The sequence below is a fragment of the Callithrix jacchus genome, chromosome 11, assembly GCF_049354715.1.
Source record: "Callithrix jacchus isolate 240 chromosome 11, calJac240_pri, whole genome shotgun sequence".
Lineage (NCBI taxonomy): Eukaryota > Metazoa > Chordata > Mammalia > Primates > Cebidae > Callithrix > Callithrix jacchus.
The window spans coordinates 81,884,472-81,899,790 of NC_133512.1; the positions used below are offsets into that span (position 1 = coordinate 81,884,472).

At 36.1% G+C, this 15,319-nt stretch overlaps 1 protein-coding gene across 23 annotated transcripts in view; it reads right to left on the reverse strand.

Moving 5' to 3' along the window:
• IMMP2L (inner mitochondrial membrane peptidase subunit 2) overlaps positions 1-15,319 on the reverse strand; it is a 935,160-nt gene that overhangs the window by 711,056 nt on the left and 208,785 nt on the right. The window lies entirely within an intron of this gene.

Here is a 15,319-nt window from a genome sequence, read left to right on the forward strand (position 1 = left end):
ATCAAAAATCCTTTCAAGTATTTATTTCCTTCCCAAGTAGACTGAGTTCTGTGTGTACTGGTTAATACTTTATAAGATTGAGATTGCATGCAGAACACATCAGAGGCTGTTTTATTTCCAGACATAGTTCTCCTGCAATTTTCGTTGTTTGCCATAAGGAAAAAAATGATTTCAGAGCTCAAACTATATTATCAAAACAGAGTCCCAGAGCTCTAATTACCCAAATCAGAAAACAGGATTGCTACTTCAATTCTATTTTTCTCTAACATATTGGCAAAATAACAAATTAAATAAAATTATGGCTAATGTTAATAACAATAAATTATTTAACAAACATGAAGGAGCACCTATGTTGAGCAGCTGCTACGCTAGGCATCGAGATGGTAACCAAAATCCATGAAATACTGTTTCCACCCCCCAAGAATTTTACAGGCAAGCAGGATGCAATATATCTCACTATGGACAAAACAATTAGATGACAAAAAATAGCTTTAACATTTTTGAGTGAAATTGAACCGAATAGAGTCCAGTTAATTTACATCAGGTGCCTTTCTCTTTAAATTTCAAATGATAAAAGTCCTCTTCTCCCTCTAAACTTTAATAAAGCAAATAAAAACTTCTTGGCTTTCATGAAGCCCAAAGAGCCTTAACTATGCAACAGGCTTTCACTAAGAATGTCTGCAGAGGATGAAAGGTAGTCAGGTGGTACCAGCAAGTGGAGTAGAATAGAGTCCCTGCCTTGAAGAGAGACAAGAGCTGGATGAAACAGCCATAGAAAGAAAGGAAAGGAGGGGGAGGCCAAAGAAAATATATGGCCTTCTCTCCGTAGGGCCAAATCATGAGGCCCAATCTAGCCTTCTACCATGACTTCCTCTCTCCTTTTGTCCCTCAGGAACCCTTTCCCTGTCCTAGTCAAAATAAATGTCTTTTCACTTATGTTGAAGAGGAAGAGCCCCTGCCCTACACCCAATATCATGGCTCTCATCTATTCCATGTGAACTCATTACTTTAGTTATCCAAACAAAGATGTCCCCTTCTTAAAAGGAATCCTAATGCTATTAAAATAATAAACTATATTACATATTGTCAAACTGGCATATATAGTTATAGTATTGAACATTATTTTTAATTATTATTGTATTATATTATTATACATTGTTAGGCTATGAACTCATTGAACAGGGCCATCTTAAAGTCTGTCCCCATATCCTGAAGCAGTACACAGTAGGTGTTCAATACACTGTAATGCTACAATATTCCTTCTTCGAATAGAGGAGTCTAGTAGTATACTAATTATCTGCATTTTATATGATCATTCTGCCTAAATAATCATACCCACAATAGCAGCTTTTATCTGAAGTTGCATACAGATTAGGAGAAGGCTTCAGCTTGACCTCACCATAGAATGTCAACTTTTCACTTTCTTCCTATAAAGTATTTTATAGTATAAGAAAACAGACTCTAACATCTCTTCCAAAAATAATCTATAACATTTAATAGTTTATTCATAGTCACCATGAGGACTTTAACCTCCCATCTTTTAAATCTATTTTTAATTGTGTTAGAGGCCACATTACCCTAATTTCTTTACAGAGTTTCTACTTACTTAGACCAAAATGATGATTGCTGTAATTGCTGGGGATGATGAATTCAATAAAAAATGGACTATGCATTTTAAATCACTGCATTTAATATTTTTAGGGTAGATGGTTAACTATTAGATTGTAAGGGATGAAAGTATAATGCAAATTGATGAGGAAATCATAATCTTAAAATTTTCAACAACAGGCTGGTATTGATTTTGATGTGAAAGTAAAAAGCTTACCTAATACATTTTTTGCTCAATTCACTATTGCACATACAGTGGGAAAAATATCTTGCATTCTATACCAACCCATTAAATCAAAATGAATGAGAGCGGCATCTTTTTTACTTATACTGCACTGTAGATAACTTCCAATTCCTGCTGATAGCCAGCAACAGGAACAATTTATCACCAACATCATTTTATCATCAAGTTCTTTCATATATGATAATACCTATTCCTTTTTGACACATGTAAATTTCCAATGAGTGCTACAGATAAAAATTGTTAAATAAGTGGCTATAACATGATTCCAAAAATAAAAGATATCCACTCACTGTACTTTATTATTATCCAATTACATAATCATTCTGTTAAACTTCAAGTAATATACTTGAAATAAGAAAGTGCAGATATATTGTCCATCTCAATTTCATAAATGTTGTATCATACATCCAATGTATATCACTTTAAATTTTTTCAACCTGCATATTTCAAGACAGCTGCTACATAGTGCTTTAATATTTCCTGTTTGACATATTAATATGCAGCTGAATCTGATTCGGTTACAACTTCTCAGTGTAAAGATGTTCATCTACTTAAACATCAGTTTTATTTCAACAGAATGGCACTTGACAGAGAATATTTCCTTTTTCTGTATTACTTTTTCCAATTGCATTTTATATCAGTATGCTTTCCATTAAGAGAGCAAATATATACATAACACCAAGACATATGAGTAAAATGTATAAGTGCAGTCAACTAGTCAGATGTTTGGAATCATGGACACAAGTACACCAGAAGCATTAGAAAACAACAGGATACAAGAGAAGTATTTTTTAATAAAACCTTATAAGCATAATATAAAGATGACAAAGACACAATTATAGCTCATTGCAGCCCCGAACTCCTGGGTTCAAGTGACTGGCTTAGTCTCCCAAGTAGCTGGGAATAAAGGTACATGCCACCATGCCCAGCTAACTTTGGTTTTTTCTTTTTTGGTAGAGATGGGGTATCACTGTGTTGACCAGGCTGAACTCCTGGCTTCAAGTGATCATTGTGCCTCAACCTTCCCAACTACTAACATTAGAGGCATAAGCCACCGTGCCTGGTCACATTGTTTTCTACCATGGAACTTACAACCTCTCTCCCACGCTTCTGTAGCACCAAGTATCAGAAAACATAATCTAGTTATTTCTAGATAAACTTACATCATTCTGGATTTCCTCAGTAATTTCTACATATTCTCATCTCAAGAATTCATGACTCCTCATCTTTCTCTTCCCTAAGGTGAGGGTTACACGGTGAGGGAAGTTCACACGGCAGCCGCATGGTATCGGTGGGAGGCACTGGATCTGTAGCATTCTGCTTTGGCATGTGTCAAGCCTCTAGTCAACAGCATTTGTGCAATTTGGTTTTCAATGAAATATCTGTAGTCTTAGTAATCTCTAATCATGTACTCCATAGTACCATTCCTGGATTCCTCTCCTCATCATTACTGTCAGGTCCTTTCAAGCACTGGCCTTGCATCCAGCTACCTCATTCTGCTCAAATGTGTAAGAAGTCTCAACTGCCTGGGCCCATAGGAGCCTACAAACTATCTTCCACTTGCTTTATCTACAGGCTCCTCTCATATGGTTAACCATCTCAATCCAACTGACCCCATGTCATTTAGTATGGAACATATCCATGAGATTGTTGCTTCACAAAATTCCAGAAGGAGCAGGCTGTGTAGCCATTCCAACACTGCTGCCAGCACACTATCCTCAGACAGGGGCTTCATATAAGGCTTGCCATCCCCTGGCTTTCACCTAGAGAGTAAAGCACAAATCTCTAAAGCTCAAATCTTCAACTAAAGGGAGCTTCTTTCATTATCCCTGGTCTCAGGCTACAGAGGAAAGAAAGGCAGAGCACAGGACAACCATGTCTACTGAATCTTGTTTCAACTCCCCTTCTAACCAAGAAAACACTTATTTAATAATGTGATGAGATCATCTCACTCTTTGGATAATTTATTTTCAATCTGTTATTAAAATGTAAAATAAAAATAAATTTATGCATGGATATCTTCAGTGCTTTATTTTAAAAACTCAAAACCCTTTTCCAGCTCATCTGCTCAGCTGCTTCAAATACACTATCTCATGTGTCAAGACTATTAAGTCAACTAGAAATGTCAGTAGCCTACACATAATTCAGAAAAAAAGGAATTTAACTTTTCTTTATTGCATTAACACTCTTCTCTGAAAAAACATTGTAAACACAAAAACTTTCAGTCTAGTTTAATGGGAAAAGGACTATAGGCATTGAAAACACATACAGACACATATATACACAAATACATGCATATACAAAAAAGGACTCAGAAGAAAATATACAACTGAATATATCAAAAGACTATCTTTATACATTTTTTGATAGACTCCATAAACATAAATATAGTCAGCTATACATGTTACATAAGTTATGAATAGAAAACACTTTATCCATATATGTCCTCTTTCTCCTTCTCCATCTTCTGAAAACATCTATAATATCAAATATTGCTGCCTACATAAGGTCCTCTGACAGAATATTAGGTGATAAAATGGTAGAAGGAGACAGATAATTGAAGTGGTAAGAACAGATACTATTCAGAGAGAACATAAAATCAACAAAGGGTAGACCATCGAGCTTTATATTAAGGGAACATGGAGACAGAATAACTCAGATACCAAAAATGAATAAAGATATCAGAAAAAAAAAAAACTACAGATCCTTATTCATAAATATGGGTACAAAATTTCCAAATAAAATCTTGATAAATCCAGCTGAATAGTTAAAAAATATGACCAAATAAAATTTAATCCAGGAATGTAAGACAGGTAAATTTAAAAATATCTATTAAGGTAACATATTTACCATATTAACAGATAAATACAGAACATACATACTACCGTTTTGACTGATACATAGTATCAAACTATCATTTTATATTTGTATAACACTTTAAATTTTTCAGCCAAAGTACTTGAAAAACTAATTTCCACCATAAGATAAACAAACAGCAACCACCAACAACAAAAACCTCTTAACCAAATGGAAATAGACGGGGAAAAACTTCTTTAATTCCATATAGGAAGCCTAAGGCAAATATTACATTAAATGATAAATATCAGAAGGATTCCCATGAAAGTCAAGAGGGAACAGAGTTTCTACTCAACAAAGAAAACAAACTGAGACGTATAAGGCTTTTTAAGACACAAAAAGAGAGAGAAAATGTGTTATTTTGAATATGACCACCTAGAAAGACAAAGATCATAAACTGAAAAGGATAAATGAGAACATTTTGAAATGTGGTGAGAATCAAAATCAACGGTAATGGGTCTCTTATACACAGAAATAACCAACAGGAAGATTTACTGGAAAGAATTGTTTTAACAATAACACAAAAATATGGAAAATCTACAAATAAATCTAAGAAGAAATCAGCAAAGTTTACATGAAGAAAACTATAAAATTTTACTAAAGAAAAGAAGTTCTGAAAAATAAAGATATACCATTCATTTAACAAAAAAATTAAATCTCTATCTTATATCGAACTCAATCTTAACAGAATAAACACAACTGTACAGGTACTAGAATAAAATATGAGATAATAAAGAGAAAGTGAAGGATTTGAAAAGGATACTACTCGAGAAACATACTAATGAATTTAATATTTTCCAAGCTAGTCTTTAGCACCAGCATCCATGAAAAACATTTTATGAATGTCCAATTTATAATATAGTACCCTAAAACTGACAGTTTTCATTAAATATTTTTAAAAAATGGTTGCCTCCAAAAGGTGAAATTAAATCTTCTTTCTAAAAGTTCCTATATTTTTTACAATGTACATGGCATTTTTAAAAACTCAAAATGGGCAGGCAGTGCCAAGATGGCCAAGAGGAAGCAACACCAGAATGCAGCTCCCAACAAATGAGATGTAGAGTGCTAGAGGACTTCACGATTCCAAGGTGCCAGATTCATTTCAGGGGGACTGGGAGGACTCTGAAAATAGCACAGGGAAGTAGCCAAAGCAGGGGGAGAGCCACCCAGGAAGAATGAACCAAGACAGGGCCAGGTACTTCCCCACCTGGAATGTGCAGCCAGCATGGAGGGTCAGGGGACTTCACCCCATCAGAGACCTGATTGGGATCCTATGCTTACCTCATTCCTCCTACAACCCACGGTCCATGAGAGCCCCGCCAGACTGAGGGGCGCTGTGGGTTGTCAATGCAAATCTGAGTGAGGGCTCCCACCTGGTGCCTAAGTTGTCAGCAGGACTTGGGCAGAAGTTTGTACTAGCGCCAATGGGACAGAACAATCCTTCCCACATAAAGAGGCAGAGTTGAAAGCAGGGAAACAGGTCATAAGACCTGGCAGGCCCCAACCCCAACAAAACTCAAACCGAAGCCCACGCGCCAGAGAGCTTGGCAGAGAATACTCCAGTTGGACCCCAACCAGGAAGATCAAGCTTAGGGAAGGAGAGTCACCACTGGGAAGACAGAGCTAATTTCATCTGCAAACAAACCCCAGGGGAAGACCACACACCCAGCAACCTGACTGAATCCGAGGCAGTCCAGCAGTGCCTCTACAGGCCAAAAAAGATATAGCTCCAACTGCAATAGAAAGGATGTCCACTCAGAGATTTCCCCCATAATCACCAACTTCAAAGATCAAAGGGAGATAAATCCACGAAGATGGGAAAAAAAACAGTGCAAAAAGGATGAAACATTCAAAGACCAGAACACCTCGTCCCATCCCAAGGATCACAACTCCTCACCATCAAGGGAATTTAACAAGACAGAAAAAGAGTTTGACAAATTGACAGAAGCAGGCTTTAGAAGGTGGCTAATAACAAACTTCTCTGAGTTAAAAGACCGTGTTTTTGTAAAGAAACTAAGAACCTTGAAAAAAAATTAACAAAATGCTAACTAGAATGACCAGCTTAGAGAATAACATAAATGACTTGATGGAGCTGAAAATCACAGCACGAGAACTTCGCAAGGCATACACAAGTTTCAACGGCTGAATCAATCAAGCAGAGAAGAAAGGATATCAGAGATAGAAAATCAAATCAATGAGATAAAATGAGAAGGAAAGATTAGAGAAAAAAGAGTGAAAAGAAGTGAACAAAGCCTCCAAGAAATATGGGATTATGTGAAAAGACCTAATCTATGCTTGACTGGCATACCTAAACGTGATGGGGAGAATGAATCCAAGCTGGAAAACACTCTTCAGCATATTATCCAAGAGAACTTCCCTAACCTAACAAGGCAGGCCAACATTCGAATCCAGGAAATACAGAGACCACCACAAAGATATTCCTCAAGAAGAACAACCCTAAGGCTCATAATCATCAGATTCACCAGGGTTGAAATTAAGGAAAAAATGCTAAGGGCAGCCAGAGAGAAAGGTCAAGTCACCCACAAAGGAAAGACCATCAGACTCACAGCAGATCCCTCAGCAGAAACTCTACAAGCTATAAGGGAGTAGGGGCCAATATTCAACATCCTTAAAGAAAAAAACTTTCAACCCAAAATTGCATATCCAGCCAAACTAAGCTTCATAAGTGAAGGAGAAATAAAATCCTTTACGACAAGCAATTGCTGAGAGATTTCGCAGCTACAAGACCTGCCTTACAAGAACTCCTGAAAGAAGTACTTAACATGGAAAGGAACAAACAGTATCAGCCACTGCAAAAACATGTATCATATGGTAAAGAACAATGAAGCAATGAAGAAACCATGCCAACTAACAGGCAAAACAACCAGACAGTAACAAAACTGCAGGATCAAATTCAAACATAACAATATTAATGTTGAATGTAAATGGCCTAAATGCCCCAATCAAAAGACACAGACTGGCAAACTGGATAAAAAGTCAAAATCCAATGATGTGCTATATTCAGGAGACCCATTTCATCTGCAAAGACTCACATAGGCTCAAAATAAAGGGATGGAAGAAGATCTACCAAACAAATGGAGAGCAAAAAAAAAAAAAAAAAAAAAGCAGGGGTAGCAATCCTAGTCTATGATAAAATAGACTTCAAACCAACAAAGATCAAAAGAGACAAAAAAAGGCATTACATGATGCTAAAAGGATCAACGCAACAAGAAGAGCTAACAATACTAAATATATACACAACCAATACAGGAGCACCCAGATACATAAAGCAAGTTCTTATCGACCTATGAAGAGCCTTAGACTCCCGCACAATAACTGTGGGAGACTTTAACACTCCACTGACAATATTGGACAGATCAATAAGACAGAAATTCAATAAGGCTATCCAGGACTTGAACGCAAATCTGGACCAAGCAGACCTAATAGACATTTACAGAACATTCCAGCCCAAAACTACAGAATACACATTCTTCTCAGTACCACATCACACTTACTCTAAAATTGACCACATAATTCGAAGTAAATCACTCCTCAGCAAATATAAAAGAACAGAAATCATAACAGTCTCTCAGAACACAGTGCAATCAAATTAGAACTCAGGGTTAAGAAAAGCTCTCAAAACTGCACAATAACCTGGAAACTGGAAACTTGTTCCTGCATGACAAATGGATAAACAATGAAACGAAGGCAGAAATATAAAAGGTTCTTCGAAACCAGCAAGAATGAAGACACAATGCACCAGAATCTATGGAACACATTTAAAAGCAGTGTCTAGAGGAAAATTTATAGCAATAAATGCCCATATAAGAAGCAAGGAAAAATCTAAAATCGACACCCTACCACCAAAATTGAAAGAGCTAGAGGAGCAAGATCAAAAAACCTCAAAAACAAGCAGAAGACAGGAAATAACTAAGATCAGAGCAGAATGGAAGGAGAAAGGGACACAAAAAGCCCTTCAAAAAAATCAGTAAATCCAGGAGCTCGTTTTTTGAAAAGATCAATGAAACAGAGCACTAGCTAGATTAATAAAAAAGAAAAGAGAGAAGAATCAAATAGATGCAATAAAAAAACGATAAAGGGGAGATCACCACTGATTCCTTGGAAATACAAATTACCGTCAGTGATTACTATAAACAGCTCTATGCACATAAACCAGTAAATCTGGAAGAAATAGATAAATTCCTGGACACCTGCACACTCCCAAGACTAAACCAGGAAGAAGTTGAAACCGTGAAGAGATCAATAACAAAGCCTGAAGTCAAGGCAGCAATTAATAGCCTACCAACCAGAAAAAGTCCAGGTCCAGATAGGTTCACAGCCGAATTCTACCAGATGTACAAACTGGAGCTGGTAACGTTCCTATTGAAACTATTCCAAACAATACAGAAAGAGAAATCCTCCCTAACTCTTTCTGTGAGACCAATATCATCCTGATACCAAAATTTGGCAGAGACAAATCTAAAAAAGAAAACTACATCATCAATATCCATGAAGAACACTGATGTGCAAAAATCTTCAATAAAATATTGGCAAGCAGAATCCAACAGCACACCAAAAAGCTTATCTACCATGATCAAGTATATTTCATCCTGGGGTGCACGGCTAGTTCAACATACAAGAGTCCATAAATGTAATCCACCACATAAACAGAACCAAAGACAAAAACCACCCGACCATCTCAATAGATGCAGAGAAAGCCTTTGACAAAATTCAACAGTACTTAATGCTAAAAACTCTCAATAAATTAGGTCTCGATGGAATGTATCTCAAAATAATAAAAGCTATTTATGACAAACCCACAGCCAATATCACACTAAATGGGAAAAAACTAGAAGCATTCCCTTTAAAAACTGGCACTAGACAAGGATGCCCTCTCTATATAGTATTGTAATTTCTAGCCAGAGTAATTAGGCAAGAAAAAGAAATAAAGGGCATTCAATTAGGAAAGGAAAAAGTCAAATTGCCCCTATTTGCAGACAACATGATTGTATATTTAGAAAACCCCATTGTCTCCCCACAAAACCTAATTAAGCTGATAAGCAACTTTGACAAAGTCTCAGGATACAAAATCAATGTGAAGAAATCACAAGCATTCCTATACACCAATAACAGTCAGAGCACCAAATCATGAGTGAACTCCCATTCACAACTGCTACAAAGAGAATAAAATACCTAGGAATACAACTAACAAAGGATGTAAAAGATCTCTTCAAGGAGAACTACAAACTACTGCTCAAGGAAATAGAAGAGGACACAAACAGAGGGAAAAACATTCCATGCTCATGGTTAGAAAGAATCAATATTGTGTAAATGGCCATAGTGCCCAAAGTAATTTATAGATTCAATGCTATCCCCATCAAGCTACCATTGACCTTCTTCACAGAACTGGAGAAAACCACTTTAAACTTCATATGGAACCATAAGAGAGCTCACATAGCCAAGACAATCCTAAGCAAAAACAACAAAGCTGGAAGCATCATGCTACCTGACTTCAAACTATGAGGCAACGGTAATCACAACAGCATGGTACTGGTACTAAAACAGAGATACAGACCAATGAAACAGAACAGAGGCCTCAGAGCCAATGATACGTATCTACAGCCATCTGATCTTTGACAAACCTGACAAAAACAAGCAATGGGGAAAGGATTCCCTGTTTAATAAATAGACTGCCTAGCCATATGCAGAAAGTTGAAACTGGACCCCTTCCTTACACCTTACACTAAAATTAACTCCAGATGAATTACAGATTTAAACATAAGACCTAACACCATAAAAACCCTAGAAGAAAACCTAGACAACACCATCCAGTACCTAAGCATAGTCAAGGACTTCATGACTAAAACACCAAAAGCAATGGCAACAAAAGCAAAATAGGGGATCTACCCATTTGTGGGTAGATCCCACCAATTTTTGTGATCTACCCATCTGACAAAGGGCTAATATCCAGAATCTACAAAGAACTAAGGCAGATTTAGAAGAAAAAAACAAACCCATTCAAAAGTGCGGGAAAGATATAAACAGATACTTTTCAAAAGACATAATGCAGCCAACAAACATATGAAATAATGCTCATCATCATTGGTCATTAGAGAAATGCAAATCAAAACCACATTGAGACACCATCTCTTGCCAGTTAGAATGGCCATCATTAAAAAATCTGGAGACAGCAGATGCTGGAGAGGATGTGGAGAAAACTGTTGGTGGGAGTGTCAATTAGTTCAACCATTATGGAAGACAGTGTGGTGATTCCTCAAGGATCTAGAAATAGAAATTCCATTTGACCCAGCGATCATATTACTGGGTATATACCCAAAGGATTATAAATCACTCTATGATAAAGACACATGCACACGTATGTTCACTGTGGTGCTGTTTACAATAGGGAAGACCTGGAACCAACCCAAATGCCCATCAGTGATAGACTGGACAAAGAAAATGTGGTACATGGAATACTATGCAGCTATAAAAAACAACAAGTTCATGTCCTTTGTAGAGACATGGATGAATGTAGAAACTACCATTCTCTGCAAACTGACACAAGAACAGAAAACCAAACACCAATGTTTCCACTCATAGGCGGGTGATGAACAATGAGAACACTTGGTCACAGGGAAGAGAATAACACTCATGGGCAAGGTGGGGGTGTGAAGGGGAGAGGAGGAGAGGGACAGCAGGGGGTGGGGGGAGGATGGGGAGGGATAACACCGGGAGGAATGTCTGATGTAGGTGACGAGGGGCAGGGGTGTGCCGGGGGATGGAGACAGCAAACCACCATGGCATGTATGTACCTATGCAACAATCCTGCAGGATGCTGGATGTGCACATATACACCAGAGCCCAAAATGCAGTAAAAAATAAATAAAAATAAATAAATAGTTCAAAATAAAATTAATTTTTAAAAGTTAAAAATTTAATGTACAAAATAATACTAATATATGAAATCAGTTTGGTGAAATGTTTTCCTTATATAAATTAATTATGAAAACTAGTAATTTATATGTTATGAATCTTTAACCAGAGACTGTATAAATAGAAAGTGTTATTACTCTTCAAAACTTTTTCAATGTAAATTGTAATATTGGTCTTTATTATTTAATGTATATAATCTATATACATTATATGTACATATATATATAATGTATACGCTCTTAATTAGTAATTTTTATATACTCTTAATTAAGAGCATATACATTATATATATATGTATATGCTCTTAATTAGTAATTTGAATTATTTTTTCAAAATTTCTTTCTTTTCTTGAGTTATTCTCATAAATACCTACCAGTTTTAAAACAATTTTGAAAACTTCTACTCAAAACAGAAAAATAACAACAAACAGGCAAAAATAGAATAGAAAAACCTTCTGTTCATTCATAAGATGTACAGTAATGTTCCTCATGAGTAATCGTTTAAATGTTCAACTCTATATCAAATATAATTTATTTTCTACTCTCTGAGCAATGAGCCAAACATATTTGAAGCTAAATTTTTTTAGCTTCAATTTTTTTAATTAAGGAGAACATACATACAATATAGTCTATTTTAATTTTGCTTCATATTTCAAAGGTTTGTGTTTAAGCTTTATTAACAGTGCTCTTTAAGTTATTTTTCTACCAATAGGTCTTTAATTTATGTATCCGAAAATAGAAAATCTAATTCTGTTACAAAACTAAATAATTCTTAAAATATTTGCTTTCATGAGCAATTATATGAAAAACAAACTCCAAAGGGCAATAATTAAGCCACATGGGGTTTCACATAGGCAAAATTCAGCAAATTAAACTAATTTTCTAATTAATTAAAAATTAAATTTAAATTTAGAAAAATTAAATACACCATATATATATATACACTTATGTTGAATAAAATATAATCAGCTATAATGTGAATTAATAGACTCTCTCTCTTTTTAGACTAGGAAATTTGACTCATTCAACATATTCAGATGCACTTGGCTCTCTGTATCCATGGGCTCCTCATCTGTGGATTCAACCAGCCAAGGATTTGAAAATATTCCAGAAAAATTGCATCTGTACTTAACATGTATAGACTTTCTCTTGTCATTACTCCCAAACAATATAGTGTAACAACTATTTATACAGTATTTACATTGTATTAGGAAAATGAGTAATCTAGAAATGATTTTATGTATAAGAAAGGATGTACATAGGTTATAAGCAAATATCAGGAATTTGAGTATCCTCAGATTTTGGTATCCAAGGGAGGTCCTGAAACCAATTCCTCACAGATACCAAGGAATGACTGCAATCCCTTGTTCTATATTAAATCCCAATTGCCCACATTTTAATGTAGCATTGAAAACTTTTAGGTAAATTATCATATAAACAATGCTATAAAGTTAACTTTTTAGATAAGCTGAAATAAAACTGGTTTTTTAAAAAAAGAGAGAAAGAACTCACAAATTTACAGATACTTTTATTCAGGAGATTTTAAAAGCTTATAGAGGCTGGGCTCGGTGCCTCAAGACTGTAATCCCAGCACTTTGGGAGGCCAAGGCAGGCAGATCACCTGAGGTCAGGAGTTCGAGACTAGCCTGGCCAACATGGTGAAACCCGATCTCCACTAAAAATACAAAAATTAGCCAGGCATGGTGGTGAGCGCCTGCAATCCCAGATACTCAGGAGGCTGAGGCAGGAGAATCACTTGAACCCAGGAGGCTGCAGTAAGCCGAGATGGTACCATTGCACTCCGGCCTGGGCAACAAGAACAAAACTCAATCTCAAACCAAAACAAAAAGCATATGTATACACACAAACTACAAGATTACTATCAACTGGTAGAGTACTTAATAAACTACAAACTCATCTTTGCCATAGGATTAATCACTAAACACTTAAAGAAGGAACGTGGACATGGATGGGCCCACTGTAGTATTTAAATTTTTTTGGCTAAATACACACATCTGTATTTTCAAACCATCAAGATACAAAACCCATTTAAAACTTATTTTTAAATACAATGCAGCAATGATCCCTTAGGGGCAGCAACTTTAGATGATGCTTAAACAATGAATTTTTTTCCAACAATAACAATTTTCTTTAAATTCATTTACAAAACCTCACCACACAGCATGAGGCATAGTTTCCTGGTAAGCAACTATAAAGTAGAATTAACTATCCTCAAATGACTATGAAATTAAGTCAACCATATCAGATTAAGATGACCATAAATGCAGTTTAAAAATGCTAATTTACATAGCCCCCTAACCATGTTTAATTGCCACATTAAAAACTGTTCAGATGCTGGTCTGTCCTTTTATAACTCAGAATAGTGTCAACTGAATTAACTTGTTTTGTCTGAATGCTGCACTTTGTTTTTAATTTATATAGTTGGGGACATTCATGAGCTCTAGTTATTATGTCTACATATTTTTATTAAACATAATAAAATAACTAAATCCATCAAACTTGTTTTAAGGAGTTAGGCAATGCATTTTTAAAAAGTACTCACTTAGCCCTAAGCAACATCAGTTATCATGAAGAAATTATTGAATAAATACACACACACACACACACACACACACACACTTATGCTGTTATCCATTTCTATCTGGTACTTTTAACCATGTGGGGCATACCCATCTGCCCATGAACTGGGAAACTGAATATAACCCAAGGGCACTCACCAGCTTTGGAATTACTACTGTAATCACTCCTACACCACACACAGCACACTCCCACACTCTGATTTCTGCAAAGCACAGAGCCAAGCTTTTCACCCTAGGGCATGCTGGACTCTTTTGATACCCCATCTCAGAGTAGAAACCCAATTTTTGTACTGGGCTATCAACCACTCCCTTTTTAGATTCAGTGTGCGTAATCATTTGGCTTGTTTTTGCTACACCCTCTGGGTGCCTCATGCTCTAGAATGAACTATTTGATTTGCAGACCCCTAGTATGTTCGGATTTCCCTTCCTGCCTGGACTACTCTTTCACGTTTCCTCACCTACCCCACAGCTTCAAATGCATTTTCTTATTACCCTCTATTCTCTGCTCTGCAAAGACCAGGAGACAAGCAGAAATTGAAGATAAATTATTTACTCCACCTGTTGCTTAGGCAACCCCAAACATTAATGAAAGCATCTTTTGCCCTCATGTACTATATAGAATCTTCAGTAAGCAGCAAAGCCTAACAAGAGAAAAGTGACTGATTCTGACGAAAAAAAATTCACATTATCTTGTGATTATCTTGGTTTCTTTCATAACATAGTAATCTTTGGTTACCATAATGCCTAAGCACAATTAAAAGTTTGAAGCCCCAAAGTATCCATACCAGGCAGCAAAGCAGGAATAATCAAGATTGGCATATTTCAACATACATTTACTTGCATTGAAAGGCTCCCTTAACCAATTCACTAGATAACCCCACCCCCAAAAGAACTATGCAAGAGTGAAATTTCTACAGTTTTTGCACAAAAACTAATGTCTTCCCTTGGCTGCGGGAAATCACCAATATGACTGTTCTAACTGGTGTTCATATGCTGTTATAGCAACCAAGGGAGCCAACTGGAAATGGCAGAAAGTCTCTTTTATACTGATGAAGATTAACAAGGGACAGAAATTGCAA